The 18,045-nt window shown below is 37.3% G+C and overlaps 1 protein-coding gene across 2 annotated transcripts in view; it reads right to left on the bottom strand.

The window, feature by feature from the left end:
- HS3ST5 (heparan sulfate-glucosamine 3-sulfotransferase 5) overlaps nucleotides 1-4,342 on the bottom strand; it is a 151,119-nt gene extending 146,777 nt beyond the window's left edge. For both annotated transcript variants that reach the window (XM_019443140.2, XM_019443141.2), the window contains exon 1: nucleotides 4,158-4,342. The gene's annotated coding sequence lies outside the window, so the exon portion shown is untranslated. The remainder of the gene's footprint in view (nucleotides 1-4,157) is intronic.
- Between the last annotated feature and the right edge of the window lie 13,703 nt (nucleotides 4,343-18,045).

The following is an 18,045-nucleotide window of genomic DNA, read 5'->3' as shown; positions in this document are numbered from 1 at the left end:
ACCATCATTTTGAAATCAAATTACACAGCTTATGCTTAAAACATAAGGGCCAGATTCTATCTTCAAATATACCACCCACTCTCTAACAGCAGAATTTGGCCCTAAAAACCCATTAACAAATATTGTCATTAAACTAAAGAGCTAATTACTTTGGATTCAGACAGAATGAACAAAAATCATAGGCCAACCACAGCTGGTAGTAATAATGGTGAGACTAACCGTATGTTACGCTGGAGATTTAAAGAACAAAGACATATTAACACTAATGTAACCAAACATATAAAATTATCCTCCAAATGGAGCAAGCTATTATAGTTAGAAAATTCCTGAACCGCACATTGGAATTATCTGATTCAAGAAATAAAGGATATTTCTAAGGAATTAACTGTCATAATCTGAAGTTATCAGTGTTTAATGAAGAGGGAAAATTGAAAATTTTAGTTTAGTACAATATCCACAAATGAACATTTATATCTAAAAATCATTTTGCTCTAATTGTAAGTAATATTCTCATATTTAAATCAGTTTAATACTATAAGATCGAGAGCCTTCCTTTAAGACTATTTTATTTTATTTTTTTTCTTCTTTTTAAAAAAAAATTTTTTTTTAACGTTTATTTTATTTTTGAGACAGAGAGAGACAGAGCATGAACGGGGGAGGGTCAGAGAGAGAGGGAGACACAGAATCTGAAGCGGGCTCCAGGCTCTGAGCTGTCAGCACAGAGCCCGACACGGGGCTTGAACTCACGGACTGCGAGATCATGACCTGAGCCGAAGTCGGACGCTTAACCGACTGAGCCACCCAGGTGCCCCCCTTTAAGACTATTTTAAACAAACATTTTCAGGACTACCTTACAATTCTACAAAAGTAAATTTCCAGATAACTGAACATTTTCCCAGCCCTTGAAAAATATTTTTAAATTACATTAATAATCCATACTTAGAAACAGTTTTACATACCCTGAGAAGCAATAAAAGTCAACCATAGTTTATCAGTTGAGCATAACCATTAAAAATATTTTGATATATATCATTCCAATTTTCTTCCTACGCATCTGTTGTTGTTTTTTTAATAAAAATGGGACCACATCATAATATGGTTTGAAACTTGTTGTTTTCATTTATAGCACATTATGAGCATTTCCCACACATCAAAAATTATACTTTACTACATAAATGTTCATGACTTTCCAACTTCTTAAATTGAGAATAATAAATACATTTTAATCTTTTTGGATATTTCACAAATATCATTATTATACTATTTCATAATAACACTAACACTCCCAGAGATTCTTACATAGCTAAATCTCCTTTCTCCTATATTGTGAATGGTCCCAGATGGCTCTACTATCCTAAGCTGTATCTTACTCTGAGCTCTTTTTCTCCTTCAACATCAGATTTCCATATAAAGCTGACCAAACCTGAGGTAGACCTCAATTGGCTGTTTTCATTTTTAAATGAATGACATGAAAGATAATCTACTGACAACTAAAAGAATTGATGACTTTAAGTTCAATGACATAAGTACTCAGGTATTGTCTTTACCTCTTCAACCTTCATCTTGGATGAAAATTTCCTTCTAGCCTTCCTTACCCAAGAAATCATTACTGAAAAACACTTGCTTAGTTTCGCTCGTTAAAAAATCATAGCTCTCCAGATTGATGATTCCTGCTCTTTGTATTAACCTTCTATGCAGCAAGTTTGGAAGAGAAAAAATGCTATTATACATGAGGGGCCAGACTAGAAGATCTTAATGGTCCATTTCTGTTCTAAAACTTTATGCTTCTATGCTTCAATAAAGTTTCTAGGGGCGCCTGGGTGGCTCAGTCAGTTGAGCGTCTGACTTCAGCTCAGGTCATGATCTTGTGGTTGACGAGTTCGAGCCTCACGTCGGGCTCTGTGCTGACTGCTCGGAGCCTGGAGCCTGCTTCGGATTCTGTGTCTCCCTCTCTCTCTCTGCCCCTTCCCCGCTCATGCTCTGTCTCTCTCTGTCTCAGAAATAAATAAACATTAAAAAAAAATTTTTTTAAAGTTTCTATAATTTATCCTTTTGTTGTTATATTTTACTTCCTGTGTCTGGAGGTTGTCTCACTCAGGTTCCCTGAAACTACATTGTAAGTTTTCTTTAGGGAGCCACAACTTAAGACAAATATGCCAATGATAATGAACGTGACTCACTCGAGGACACAATTTCATTCTCTCTCCATCTGCTCTTCTGAGAAGGAAAAAAAGGAAAAGAACACAAAAAAGAAAAAGCAGAAGCGTAGTTTCTATATTTTTCTGAAATAAAAATATTACAGAAGATTGGCACTAAAAGCTTTATTAAATCTTATTTGAGAACTTCATTGAACTTGTATAGTACTATTTGAGGATTTTACAATTTGGGGACTATAGATTTTAGGATTTTATCATCAGATATGGCAATGAGAGCATTGCCTATTGAGAACAACACTGACAACAAATGTATGTAAAAATTCATGATTACAGTTGATCTAATTCTGTAAATCTTTAGATTACTTGAAAAAAGTGCTACCTTGTTTAACCACGTCTATATTCATTTTCTTTGTGTAATACTAATAGCTAATATGTATAGCTAATTGCCACTACAGGGAAATACTTTTTTTTTTTATTAAGGGTTTATTTTTGCCACTTGATATTTTACTGACAAGAAATTGTATACAATATGAACATGTGCACACAAAGACTTATAGGGTGAAAAAAAATGAAATTCAATCAAAGGATTTTAATTAAAAACTTCACTCTTCACTGTGAAAATAATATCATGTTGTACCTTTAAGGAATCATCACACTTTCTGTTCTGAATATGTCTCTACTAATCACTTTTATCACCGGAGTAAGAAAACCAAACTTTTCATTAACTTAAAATTGCACACAGTAAAGATGAAGTTGCTAAATGAGATTAAGAAATATAATAAAATGATATTCAATAAATGTGTGTATAACCTGTGTTAAGGTAGCACATGACTTAGAAGTTTTTATGTGCAAAGGAAAATGAGTAGCTGATGATGTGTTAAGCAAATCTGTTCTTTTGAAAAATCTAAAGCTGAGTTTCCCAAGTTAAGAGGAAAAGAAAATAAACTTCAAAAATAAAGAAATGCTCAGCCAATCCTGGTAATAACTCATTATTCCTATCTTCTCAGATGGTTCTTAGAATTGATCCACTAAGCATAAACATCTGAATAAATTAAAACATTACAGAGAGCGGAGAACCGGTTAAAGACTGCAAGCTTACTCTGAAAGCAAGATAGGGAGCCCTGGGACCTAGCCCATCATGCTGAACTTGAAAAAGAAGTATTAAAAGAGAACTAACAATTCAATTTGGGGGTGGGGGGGGTCACAAAAAGAGCACTAATTGAGCACCTCTGTGCTAAATGTGCCTTCCTTATTTATTCTTGTAGCCAAAGGAAACGGCATAAAACCCAATTTAATATAAAGTTTGAAAATTAGAAGCATATATATTTTTTTAATATTCATTTTTGAGAGAGAGACAGAGTGTGAGTGGGGGAGAGGCAGAGAGAGAGGGAGACACAGAAGCCCAAACAGGCTCCAGGCTCTGAGCTGTCAGCCCAGAGCCCGACATGAGGCTCAAACCCACGAACTGCAAGATCATGACCTGAGCCGAAGTCTGATGCAAAACAGACTGAGCCACCCAGGCGCCCAGAAGCATATTATTTTGAGTGCCAACTTCAGCATTTCCCAAAGGCCCAAGACGCACATTCATCAGGATCATTTTGACGTGAGTAAATAAAAATTCAGGTTGCTGGGTCACATCTGAGATCCAGGCAATCTAACTCTCTGTGAAGTACACCCAGGTATCAGAATTTTACAGACCCTCTCCCCACCCAGTGACTCACACACATTACAATTTGAGAACCACTGTGATTATCGTGATGTTTTTGTGTGAAACTGATTATCAGTTATCAAGAATACCACCTGTATTTACATTTACACGACATATACCAACTTTGTATTTGATTTTCCTTTTTTTGCTATGGAATTGCACATAGACGGCTATTTTCCTAATATTCACTAACTGCTATTACTTTTATATATTTTGTTAAATATAGTAAATATTCACTTTTGACATAATTAAGAGCTACACAGCCACGTGAGTGACTTCCAAAATCCACTTACCTTCAAATCCTTATGCTTATTCAGAAAAGTCTGAGCACGTACGGTGGAAAGTTTCAAGAATATATGCAGCGGACTCTCTAATCTCCACGTATTTCAAAGCCGGCCAGGGAGACTCCGGAAGTGGACACCAGAAACGCCATTGACAAGGTTAGGTACCAGTGCTGGAGCCTCCGGGTACCTGATTATCTCTGAACAGGACAGAAAAACAAGTAGTCGGTCACCTGAAATTCATAGAGAATCTGCTACGGAGAAGGTTATTTTCAGTAAACTGGCAGTGTTACTAAATTTAAACTTGGCCTGGGTTTGCGGCTTCCTGATTTAGCACAGTTGTCATTTAAAATTTCATGTCATTGTGAAGTCAGGATTGCATGATGCTGCTGTCTGCAGAGGATTCTGCTGGAATTCATACTGCTTTCATTGACTATTTCGTCTAAACGCTGCATCAAGTGGTATTACTAATTTTATCTTTGATGTGCAGATGCCAGATTTTGGCACTGGATTTCTTTCTAAGTCAAGGTTGATGAGTTCTGTTGGAAATATATCCTTACATGAGACTCTATCACACCCCACAAAAGATTAAATGTGATACTTATACAAAATCCCAATGGAATCATCTGGTGCTTCTGCTATATTTTCTTTCACATGGTAATGCTTGCCAAGATAACTAGACATAAACAAAAATAATATCCTTTCTAGTCAATCTGTGTTGCCTACTTAGGGAAACCAAAATTCTAGCATCTTTGCTGAGTAAGTTAAGCAGACATTGGTAGTGGCTAATGGAAAAAGGGAATAAAACATCTATTTTTAAAACTGGTAACAGATCATGAAAATATTCTCCTCAAGGGCAGAGAAAGCAACACACACAGATAAATACAAAGTCAAATACAAAATGACAAGAGTGTAATACACACGTAAGCACAGACTACGCTGTAAAACAACAGTTTTTCATGGAAGATTCTAATGCTTGGCCACCCCAAAACCATGCTCAACTTTCTTCTTCCTTTCTATGTCTCATACATAGATAACAGAAAATCAAATCAAATGTTCACTTTCCCAGTCTTCCAACTGCTAAGAATGGTTACATGATTCCACTCTGGCCCATTAGCTATAAGAAACATGCTGGGCAAGAAATGCAGGCAGTATTTTATTGTATTGATGAATAGAAAGATTCCTGTCCCTCTTCTCTATTCCACACCACTGCCTGCCTGGAATGAGGATGTGCTACTTGGAGGTAAAGCAGTCATCTTGTCACCACGATGTAAAACACTACGAAAATCTAGAAAATCACAAAGATGTGGGTCCTGCCACTGATAAGCAGCTGAATCAACACTACCAACTGCTTCCTCTGGAATTCTACTTGTTTAACTCATTGGGTTTTCTGGTGCTTGCTAACGGAATCACTGCAGGTTGACAAAGTATTCAAAAAACGTTTGCTAGAAAGTAAATGCCACAGATGTAACTGTAGGGATATCTATCTTTTTTACATTATAATCTGCAAGTTCTTATTCTGTGGAGTCAAAGACAGGCTTCATTCTGACAGAGGTTGGAACTTGGCTTCTTTTTCACCTCTAGGAAAGCTGTGCATGTGGGGAATAATGGGTCACAGGATGACGGTAACTAATTAAAACAAAATGAAATGGAAAGGCTCGTTTAGAAATGGGTTTGGAAGAAGAGGGTGCAGTATCATGGTTTAAAAAAGGATCTCATCTTTGCTATAAGCCAAAGCTATCACATTGATTGAAATCTCAGTGTAAGAGTCTGAAATTCCATAGCAAAATTCATTATTATCTTGTGAACTGTGGATTCTTTGAAATATTGTTCCATCCATCACTTCATATCTTCTCTATCAACATGTTTTTTTAATGTTTATCTATTTTTGAGAGAAAGAGACATCACGCCAGCCAGGATTGGCAGAGAGAGAGAAGGACAGAGGATCCAAAGTGAACTCCGTGCTAACAAGCAGAGAGCCCTATGAGGGTCTCGAACTCACAAACTGTGAGATCGTGACCTGAGCTGAAGTTGGACGCTTAACCAACTGAGCCACCCAGGTGCCCCTTTATCAACATTTCTTACTCGATCGCAGTTTAGGCTTTCACTATCTCTTTCCTAGACTGTTGTCGTAGACTTTTAACAGATTCTTGTTTTCCTTTTTCTTAAACATTCCAGTATGTCCTATAGTTGCTTTAAGACTTAACTTCTTAAAACATTTCATTAGATCCCTTTTCTGTTCAAAATAGAAGAGCTCTTTTTGGTCTATTGGATTAAGTCCAAGGTCCTTAACTTGGCATTTCAGTCTCCCTATATACGTTCTTCTAGCCTATTCCCCTTCCCTAACACTCTACATGGCTTGGTGGGAGATTTGTCTCCAGTCCAGAGATGCACCTTAAGTAGCTTAAGATAACCTATGTATCTCAATTTTTACCTACAATATTAAGGATAAGCATATGGCCTTAAGACGTTAATGATCTCCATTCTGGGGTTTTCTTTGACCTTTACATGTAAAGGTTGTACGTAAAAGAACAACTTGTTTTTCTTGCTGGACATTGGCATGTGAACATATAACGTTTGGAACTACTGGCAACCATCTTGAGATCATGAGAGAACTTGCCAGAGCTTAAGTCAACACCAAGGAAGTAGCTGAGAAACAGAGGATCTGGGTCCTGAACATGTTGTTTCACCCCTGGGCAGAGTTTTGCTTGTAGGTGGAATACCCTGGGCTTTTCGGTTATGTGTAAATTTACAGACTTTTTTTTTTTTTTTTAATTAAGTGAATCTGGGTTGATATCCTCTGTTATTTGCAACCAAAAAGAACTTTGCAATTTATTTATGTTTTAGTGTGTCTGCCATTTCATCCATTTCTACTTCTCTCCTCTTACTTATATTCTTTTTATCCAAAAAAATTTTTAATGTTTATTTATTCTTGAGGAAAGAGCATGAGCAGGGGAGGGGCAGAGAGGGAGGAGACACAGAATCCGAAGCAGGCTCCAGGCTCCAAGCTGGAAGCACAGAGCCTGATGTGGGGCTCGAACCCACAAACCGTGAGACCATGACCTGAGCCGAAGTCCGATGCTTAGCCCCTGTATTCTTTTTTTTTTTTTCTAGATCAAGTCCCCTTCCCCCATGATACATTTCCAGACCCTTCTAATTTATAATGAAAGAACCCTAAATTAAGCATCTTTATTTTTCATTGTACATACTAATAAAAGAGCTCACCAAGGTATATCATGCTATCATTTCATTATGACTCTCAAATCTTCAGTTTAACATTTTCTTCTTTTATCTCCAGACTTTTATTTCTAACTGAACAGTTGGTATCTCAACTTGGATATAATGAAGGCTCTGCAACCTGAATTCGTCCATAACCAAACTCATAAAGACTCATGTGTCTCAAACATAGCTTTCCCCTAATGTTTCCGGTTTTTAAAAACAGCACCATTGATATCAGTTGGAGAAACCAGAAACCAAGATTTTCAACATCTTAAAGGAATCAGAGTGGATTTCATCCTTCTTTTCTCCTTCAGCCCCAGTATCTGATCACCAAATTCTTTAGATTTTATTTCCTAAATAATTTGTAAATCTATCTGCTTTGTCCATCTTGTCTCCACTTCCTCCTTTTCCTTCTCCTGCTCCACTACCACTGCTACCACCCCTAAGACCTTGTCTGTTACTTGGAACGCTGTTTGGATTTTTTTCCGTCTCCCATTTCACATTTTGTTTCTCTCCAGTATTTGCCTCATGGCATGTAGAGTGATCTTTTAAAACTACACAGTGGATCATGTCGATCCTTGTTTAAAAACCTTCAATGCCTTCCCGTTGTCTTAAGGGTAAAGAACAAGGCCTCACATCACCCAATCCCTGCCTGACTCACCAGCCTCATCTCTCTGGAGGACAATGATCTTTCTGTTTTTAAATACACTCATGTTTTAAAAACTCAGCATGCAGAAGAGTGCTTAGCACATAGTAGGCACTCAGTAAATATTTGTTGAATGAGTAATTGCCTTGCAATAACTCTTGAACCATGAGCCACATTGTGTTATTATTTTTTTTGTATGCTTTATTTTCTGAGTTACTTATAAGTACACTGCAGATAAAGAAAAGTCATATTTCTCTGTAGCAGAATGCTATGTGAGTAGGAGGGGTTCAGAAGGTATGCAATTATATTACTATTGATATTTCTAGTCTGATTCCTTTTTAAAAGGTTGAAGTTCATTCTAACACAATGGATAGTTATCACTTGTCTACAGGTTAAAAATGAATAAGGGGAAATTTATTATGTCAAAATAATGGAAGTACAAAAAAATAGAAAATTTGTCTCTGATTGCAATTCTACGGAATTTGCAGATTAATTATACAGGAGTTGTTCTTCTGCATGACATGGAAAAACTTCAGATAAGCCCTGAATTATGTGGACAGACACTGAAACATCATGTTGGCAATTTTCACTGCCATTTTTTTCCAAACATACACAAGTTTTCTTTAGAAATCTTCACCTTTGAAACATGTAAGTAAGAATTTAATAGTTTAAATAACTGACAGCTAAAGTCTTTTTGGGTAGAGACTGATTATTTTGGAAAATAGTTACCCCAAGTGCAAATTAATTCTTAGTTATTGGATATTCACCTGAAAGTGTAAAAAGAATTTCAGAGATTCAAAGGTAGGTATGAAATTTCAGCCTACGCTATAAACTGACATTACCCAAAATAAGAAAAGTATTTCTTAGGGTAGCCTAAAATGAAAACACACATGAGCAGCCCCAAAGCAATGACACAGTGGGGCTAGGGCACATTCTCTAAACTGGAGGACAAGGGAAGCAAGCTTCTCGAGGGCTTCTGACTGTTAGCTGTGGCCAGATAAAGTTTTCCAAGTTGGGGAATGGGAAACAAAAGTAGGATTGAGGGGATCAAGAAGGAGGAGAGGCCAAGAAATACAAGAGTAGATAATGCAAATTTCCTGTCTGAATAAAATTCTTGAGCAGGCTTAACCTTCTGCTTCATATATATTAGTTGAAGTTTGCCTAAGGGATATTTATACAAGAGATAATTGCCTTTGGGTTTCTATAGGCCTGTTGTTCAGTTATAAATATCTTCTAGTTTTTTTCAGGGTATTGGCTCTATTAGGGACTTTGTAAAAATTAAAAAAAAAAAAAGGAAAGAAATAAAAAGAAAGGAACATTTCTTCAAGAAATGCATTTTGAGAATCACTACAAGTAGTTGTTCTCAAAATCAGAGAGAAGGCTATTTTACAATTTTCTCCCGGGGTATTGAAAGATATTTTAGGAAACCAGTGATTCATGATTTAATATTCAACTGCTTTTCAAGCAAAATAAGAAATTCTACCAGGGTATAGTCATGATTTCCTTTAACTTAAATTCCAAGGGGTAGGTTGAAGTGACGCTGTTCATTTTGCTCCTCTTTATATAAAATAAAAGATAAGTTTAACTACATGAAGGAAGGACAGATTCTTATGCTCCTCCTCTTTACACATGCTTCTTTCCTGTATGAGGGGAAAAAAATGATTTTCAACTGTAAAGTACGTCACTTGTAAAACATTTCTGTTTTATTTGTTAATTTCTTGATCTGTGGATAAGATTAGGTTGGTCCTTTGGCATGAAAATTCATACATGTCCTATAATTATAGGACAACCATTTTGTATTTCTTTAAAAATTGACTCTTTTGTTAAGAGTGTGAGATTGCCGATGGATGTCACTGCCATTCTGTAATGCTCTAGTACAGGTTTTTTAAAAACACATGGAATAAAGACATTTACAAGAGTGCTTAAAAAAAAAAAGAATAGGAGATTGCCCATTTATGTATGCCTTATGTAGATTTTCCTCTCAATCGTGCATAAAAAACACAAAAGGTTTTATATACCTACCTCTAGCTCAAAGATTAGAACACCCTATAACAGCAATAAAAATTAAACAAGTAAAAGCCAAGTCCCACAAGACGTCTATGGCCATCTGAAGATGATCAACCTTCTGCAACGTTCTCAATAAAAGAGTGTCTGAAGAGTTTGGGAACTCCCCATTCTCCATTAAGGAGATCTGGAAATAATGTCATTACTAAGAGACAGGACTGGAATGTGATTAGAGAAGCTAAAATTGTACTATAATATGGAGGGGATGGTTAGATGACAGCAGTAGTTTACAATGTTGTTTTCCTTTTGAGAAGATCCATCTCCCAAAAAACAATTCTTACAAAGCACCCTAGAGTTCTGTGGAACATGCTTTCGGCACCTCTAGCTTTGAGAGTGAAGGACAGAAAATCCAGGAAACAGAAGTTGCCAGTGTTGATCAAGACCTCACCTCCTGATCTCCCTTGTAACTGCAGAAGTCACTTATTTAGAAGATTCCTCAGAGTTCCCTTTGGTCTGGATTGCACATCTCTCCCAACCCCCCATGTTTACTGGTCAGCTCCCCCAGTGACTTCCAGGTCAGAAAGAGGCACTCTAGGTAAAGGTCACAAAGGACACTGATGCTTTGGACACAGTAGTGGAGTGGTCCTCATTCATTGATCACCTAATTCAGGTAGTTCAGTCCTTTCTAAGTCTGACCATAATGATGTCATCTCCTTGAATCTAACTCTCAGGCTGATAATACAGAAATTCAGATTCTGAGTAGTAGTAAATTCCACCAGTGCATTATGGGGTTCATAACAGGCTGCCATCTGTCCTGTTCCTTCTAACACACTTTCCTTCTTTACTTGGTAGTTCTACCATGGACAGTTTTTCAGGTCTTTTTAAAAAGTTATCATTAAAATACCTGCTATTCATGAATTCCTCTACTCTTTGCACTATAGTGATAGTTGGCACAAATCATACACAATTCAGATAAGACACTTACAGACATAAATGTTCAGTCCAACAATCTAATTAGGTAAAGACTGGACACTTATAAGAGGTTGAAAATTGTGTGAGCATATATAGCTCTATTCATAATTCATAGAATGTCTTTGTACTTAATGAGTTTTTTTCTGAGCTAAATGTTTGTTCTTTATGCCCTCCTATTTTTAACTGTATTTGTTTATTTATTTGCTTTTGATTAGTAAGAGTCGAGGGTACAGACTATGCCATCAACATTCCTCTGCCCATATAGTAGAATGTCTGGCTTACAGCAGATGCTTAATGCCTGATGATGATCACTGCACGCAAGATTTTGCATGAGTGCAAGGGAGAAAAATGTTTCTAGCCTTTATCTACTATCATTTTCATTTATTTCTGGAAGTGGCAAGACAGAAGATTTGCATTACTTCGGAGCATAGGCATGATGTATTTAGATATGCTTTTCCATCTCTCCACAAGATAAAATATATGCTATATAACAATTGGTACTGCAATCTTATGCTGAATTGAAATATTTTAGACTTTGATGGGCTCAACAGATATATACATACAGAAAGATAGATGTCAAAGAACAGGAAAATGTTTAACTATCTCTATCTTAACACTGCTAACTATGAGCCATGTTATCAGTGCTGTTTTCTTAGAATGTTTCTTAGGAAGTGAGTTAAACATACTTCATATGATAAATTTAAAAATGGTTTGATATATCTTCTGGACTTGTGCAAAATGAAAGTTATAAATGTGTTCCAAAACGCTTCACAACAATCAAAGACTAACTTATTTTTTTTTAATTTTTTTAATGTTTATTTTATTTTTGAGACAGAGACAGAGCATGAGCAGGACAGGCGCAGAGGGAGAGGGAGACACAGAATCTGAAGCAGGTTCCAGGCTCTGAGCTGTCAGCATAGAGCCCGATGCAGGGCTCAAACTCACAAACGATGAGATCATGACCTGAGCCGAAGTCGGATGCTTAACGGGCTAAGCCACCCAGGTGCCCCAAAGACTAACTTATTTTTGGTGGAAGGCAAGGTCAACGACACTGAGAAATGTAGGAAACTCACGCATTAATTTATACTATTGCACGGTATGGTGGGCTTTTTCAAGTCTATTCGACCAAAAAAAAAAAAAAAAGAAATTAAGGAGCTTGATTCTTTCTGTTAATGTTCTCAAGGGAAAGTTCAAACAAGTCCAAACTAACAAAAGATATTAGTGCTGGATTGTTGTGGAAATCACTCTGAAATTCGGGCTAGGTAATGTGGCTTCTAATTCAGACTCTAAAGGCCTGAGATACACAGTTTCTATCCAAAGGTTATTTTGTCTACCCAAGTGAAAAGAGGCCCGCCCAAACCGGAGATGTTTAAACACCGGCTGCATATTAGAATATACATGGATTTAAAAAAATACTCATGCTCAGGCCTCATCCTCAAAGATGCTGGTTCAATTGGTCTGAAGTGGGAAAAAGGAGTCTTGTGGGTTCCCCAAGTGATTGTAATATGCAATTACAATTGCATATTATTGCATATATTATTGCATACAATTGAATATTACAATTGCATATTATTACATATACAATTGCATATTACAATGGCATATATTCAGTGATTCCCCACTGAATATATTGAGAATCAATGAATATGTCTTCTAAGCACTTCCAGTGCCCCAAAGTCTATCATCTGCAATTTCTGGGAAGGTCCCTTTCATATGCACACAGGCATACACACACACTTGGAAATTTGTTCATTAATCTGGACTCCTATTTGTAGTCTGATGGTAGTTTTCTATATCAGTGAGCTCCAGATTTTCAACTAACACCCTGCATGCAAATCAGACAAAGTATTAATTAACAGGGAGGGTAGTTAGAGGAAAGAGAAGCAGAAAAACAAAATATAAGTGCTGTCAGAATATAAATGTTCTAAAATTGTACCTGCTTATCATAGAATAAATATGCATATAGAATTACGTATAGACTTTTAGAATTCTAAGCTTTTTCCAATTCTTCTACTTTCAACATATCTTAGCAACTACAAAAACATAATCATGATAGAGGAAACAAAGTTCACTACTACAGAAATACTGAGGACTGGTTTAATTACAGGAGACAAATCTATTTCAAGGAAGAGATGCTTGATGATTGTTTACTGAATGAGTAAAACTCTCCCGGTCCTAAAAGTAGACCTTATATTTATCCAATGATTGGAAAAGATCTTTCCTAGGAAAATGTTAACGCCTTTGCTTTGCTAAAGGAAGATCCAGAATGTCTCTAAACCTAATCTTAAAATTGGCATGGAGTTTTCTTAGGGAGGGAGAGATATATAGTATAATTAATAAGGATAGTTGGATTCGACCTCCATTTCCTCTCTTTTGTATTTCTCTGTTTGGGCCATAGTTAAGGAGCTGGAGTTGGGGTTTGGAACCAGACGAGAATCGTGGCCCTATTTTGTCACCTACATTTAGCTCTGGCCTGTATTTCTGCAGTTGATGGGATTCCTCTGGTCTTTGAGAAATGGCACCAGGGACAGGGTACTAATGGCTGTATCTGAAAGACTGCCCAATTCTTAGATCCTCCTTTCTGTGCATAGGGGCTTAATCTCTAGAAAAAAAGTAAGGCCATAATCGCTAAAATTTAAGTAGATAACATTCATTCATTTGTTCATGCAATAGTTATGGTGTGCCTTCTTTGTTTTAAGCCATGGGGCTACAAAAATTCTTAGATAATTTGCAAGCACACAACTTATTCATTGACTTTATTAAACTCTTTGAAGTCAATTCTCAAGCTTTTATATACACAGGCACACACACGCACACGCACACACACACACACACACACACACACACACTCCTCTCATACTCTCCATTCCACCAGCAACTCTTTTTATTCTTTACTATATAGTGACTTTAGGAGCTGTTTAGGAGAACCTTTTCCATCTTCTGTGATTGAATTAATGAAGATGTCTCTGATGCCAACCTTCTTAGCCCTTCACTCTAATCCAAGCCCCCATACACTTCCTGACCCCAGGGAGGAGAGGCTTTCCACCTCATGATGTCCATCCCATTACAGCTGACTTTTTTTTTTTCATTCATAAACCACCAATTCATAAATCACTAATTTGCCATCTAAGTTTACGAGGATTGACTCTTTTCAATTTATTTTAAATTCCCATCTGAAAACATCATAATGAAAGGAAATGACCCCAAATATTTCAATGTTAAAAGCAAGAATGTTAGATGTGGGGGGGGAGGGAGAGAGGCTATATCTGGTGGACATCCATTGGTGGTGAAAAATAATTCTTGGAATTATTGAAATGATCCTTTGTCACTTATACATAAGACAATGTAGTTGTTCTGATTTAAATGCTTCATGAAAACCTGGGGTACGCGTACAAGTATATATTTGTAATTTCAAGTGTAACAAAGCCCACCATGTAGTCTGGACTCCCTTTTCTATGTAATTATCGTCATTTTCTAAAGTGTCGAGTACGGAAACATGGACCACACTGTAGTTTTCAGTACTATCGTGTAAGCTTAAAATCTTGTGTACTATCTTGTGTACTATCTCAGACCTTAAAACCCAGTATGTTGTTCTCTGCACTGCATCATCCCAAACTATCGAAGATGTTTGCTATTTGGATGCAATGAGTGATGAAAGTCAAGGGTGCTCTGGGTTCCTCAAGGGGATGATTCCGAGGACCATCACCAGGACCTGTCATGTTGCCAGAGGAACAAAGAAGCATGAGGGCACATCCGCCCAAAGTGGTTTTGCTATCAATGGGTTACACAATCAAAGCAATGAATCACCACTGAGAAGAGAACAGGATTAAAAAATAAGCAGAACAGGATTAATAAGCAGAACAGGATTAAAAAAGAGAGAAGAAATCATGAGGTGATTCGTAGCATTTAAAAGAGACCTCTTTCAGTTCTTTAAGCTATGCCTAAATATTTAAAGAAACATGAGATTTTTTTTTAGACTACAAAGAAAATAGCTTATCTCCCTATTCTTGCCAGACCCTTTATCTGTAACTTCAAAAGACAATAATTGCTTTCTAAAAATTACCTTTTTTGATAAACCTTGCTTGGGCAGTTTAGTGTGGAAAAGTCAAAATGTTCTTTTAGGCAGTTATAAGCTTAATCAGGTCAAGAATAGATAAACACTGTCAATATTTCCTTTTTTTTTTTTCTTCCCATTTTCTCCATTCTTTGCCTCTTATGTCTTGTACTGCTTCTGAAGCAGTATTTTCCTTTTTATCTACTTTTATTATACATTCTCTCTACAACCACCCAGTTTTTTTATTAATTTTTTTTTTTAAGAGCAGATAGCCACTGAGAAAGATAACTTTTGCATTCAACTTTTCTAACATGAAGGATTCTCAGCTCTTATCAGGGCAAATCATAATGTGGAAACTTATCCACCTAGTAATAAGATCTCAGGTAATATCCCTTTACTGTATTGATTTTGCAAAAAGCCACATCTTTTTTTTTTTTTTTTTTTTTTTTTTTTTTTGCTGGCCTTTGAAGTGCAGGGATGGCTCTCCACAAGAGATTTTGTAAAGGCATGTTGAAATGTCTCCAACTAAACCAGGCTAGGGAGATTGTACGGGGATGCAGAATAGAAAACTATTAGAATAGGGAAAGAACTGCCACACAATGGCATGACCAGATCCCAGGGGTATAAATATAGTAATTTTCCCAAAAACGTCAAATATGAACTTCTCAGAAAGACATAAAGTGACCACATCATTTAAATGAATTCTTTCTAGATTGTTAAGATCCATGGGGCGGGCATTTTGTATTGTCAGCACCAAGTTCAATACACAGTCTGTAACTTTACTACTCACTTGTGCTGTTTTGTACTTGAAATGTGACTCGTCCAAACTGAACTGCGCTGTTAAGTGAAGAATACACACTGGATTTTGAAGATTTAGTGCAAAAGGAAAAGAATATAAAATATCTTAATAACTTCAATGTTGATTACATGTCAAAATGATCATCTTTTAGATATATTTGATTAAAATATATTATTAAACATAATTTTGCCTGTTTATTCTTAGCTTCTTTTTAAAAAAAATTTTTTAAGGTTTATTTATTTTTGAGAGAGAGAGAGACACACAGAGAGAAACAGAATGCGAGCGGGGGAGGGGCAGAGAGAGACGGAGAGAGAGAGAGAGAGACAGAAAGAGAGTGACAGAGAGAGGGAGACACAGAATCTGAAGCAGGCTCCAGGCTCTAGGCTGTGAACACAGAGCCCGACATGGGGCTCAAACTCACGGACCACGAAATCATGACCTCCGCTGAAGTCATCTGCTTAACCTACTGAGTCACCCAGACAACCCTATTCTTACTTTCTTTAAATGTAGCTACTAGAAAATTGACTTGCAGTATATTTCTATTAAATAGTACTTGTTAAAGAACTCAATATTGTGTGTTAAATGCACAATGAGTGAATGCAGGCTTGAGTGAATGAAAGATAGCTTCGTCTGGAGCTAATACTACCAGAATGAACAAATCTAACTTTTGTTAGGAGGATAGAACTGTAGTAGACCTTATCGATGTCACCAACTCTTCACTTCTTCCAGCATCCATGCTCATTGCTATATGTCTCCATGCTCATTGCTACATGTCTCCGTAATCTTTCCTGATAAGGAAGTAGAATGTCTTTCCCTCCTCCTTTGCTTTGGGTTGGGTCATGTGACTTGTTTTGGTCAATGAAACATTAGAGAGCACGATGTGATCAAAGGCTTGAATAATGCTTGCCCTATTGAGTTTGCTCTCTGGTGCTTCTGCTATTGTTGCGAGAACTGGTCCAGGCAGGAAGAGGATGGGAGACATATAGGACAGAAATCAGCTGCCCCAGTTGAGCCCAGGCTAATCCCCGGCTGGTTCCCAGCCACAGGAGCAAACAGCTGAGATCATCACAGCTACCCAACCCCGCCAACTGCAAAGGACACGGAGACCCATGATCTGGGTACATGCTTAGTTTTGCACGCTGCCAAGATTCTGTGGTTATTACCCGGTCTCTTCTGAAATACCTACCTGATACAGAAGTGTAATTTTCATAACTGAGTGTTCATTTTTTAATGTGACAATTCACACTGGGAACCTTAAGGTCATACTTGAAAATCCTGCTCTCTCTAACCTCTCAGACAAAATACTTTGGGCCATGATGACAAGCATGAGAACTATAGAAGATATCCTAGCAGAAGCCAGACAAATTCATCCCAGAGGTATAACCTAGTGGTTATCATGGAGAGTTTTAAGACAAGCATCAGCAGGAATGCTAAAACTTAAATGGCGTGGAATAAGTAGCACAATACGATTCTTACTTTTCCAAGCAAGTGGTGGACTGTTAAAAAGGCCCTTTCCTATGGTTGTTCTTAGGTTTATTTGTTGTTGGAGAAAAGCTGTTAATATGTGAGTACTTCCCGGGTGCTTGAGTGGCTCAGTGAGTTGTGGGCCTGACTCTCGATTTTGGCTCAGGTCATGATCCCAGGGTGGGGGTATTGAGCCCTGCTTCAGGCTCCATGCTGAGCATAGAGCCTGCTTAAGATTCTCCCTCCTCCCTCTCCCTCTACCGTTCTCCCCTGCTCGCACACACACTCTTTCTCTAAAATTAAAAAAAATAAAAAAAATGAAAATATGAGTACTCCCAGCTTTGTTTTATCTCACTGCTTGTTGAAACTGGTACCAGCTATGCACTCGAGTCCCTCCATACCCTCCCCTCAGCATGCTCCTGGGAAGGTCCTTCTAGCGCCTATGGGTTCTTTGGGCTTTTGTGACGCTCCATAAGAATGCTGAGAATGAGAGAAAACTGGAGTCATGGGCAGAAAAGTAGAAGGGCAGGATGAGGAGAATAGTGTTTTTTTTTTTTTTTTAAGATAAAAAGCTATAGAAATGGCAGAGGGTTTTGTGAGGAGGTTTTCAATGAGAGGACTCAGAGCAAGTGAGGTGGTAAGGGACCACGGTTACAAAAGGAAAGGAGGTTTTTAACAAATGCTCTTACAGGTGTTGTTGCTTAAATTCTCTTTACGTGATTTGAACACGTAAGTAGAAAAC

This window comes from Panthera pardus, unplaced genomic scaffold (assembly GCF_024362965.1).
Source record: "Panthera pardus isolate Hobbes unplaced genomic scaffold, ASM2436296v1 HiC_scaffold_17, whole genome shotgun sequence".
NCBI lineage: Eukaryota > Metazoa > Chordata > Mammalia > Carnivora > Felidae > Panthera > Panthera pardus.
The sequence above is the reverse complement of the archived record's forward strand: the minus strand, read 5'-3'. Positions and strand labels throughout refer to the sequence as shown.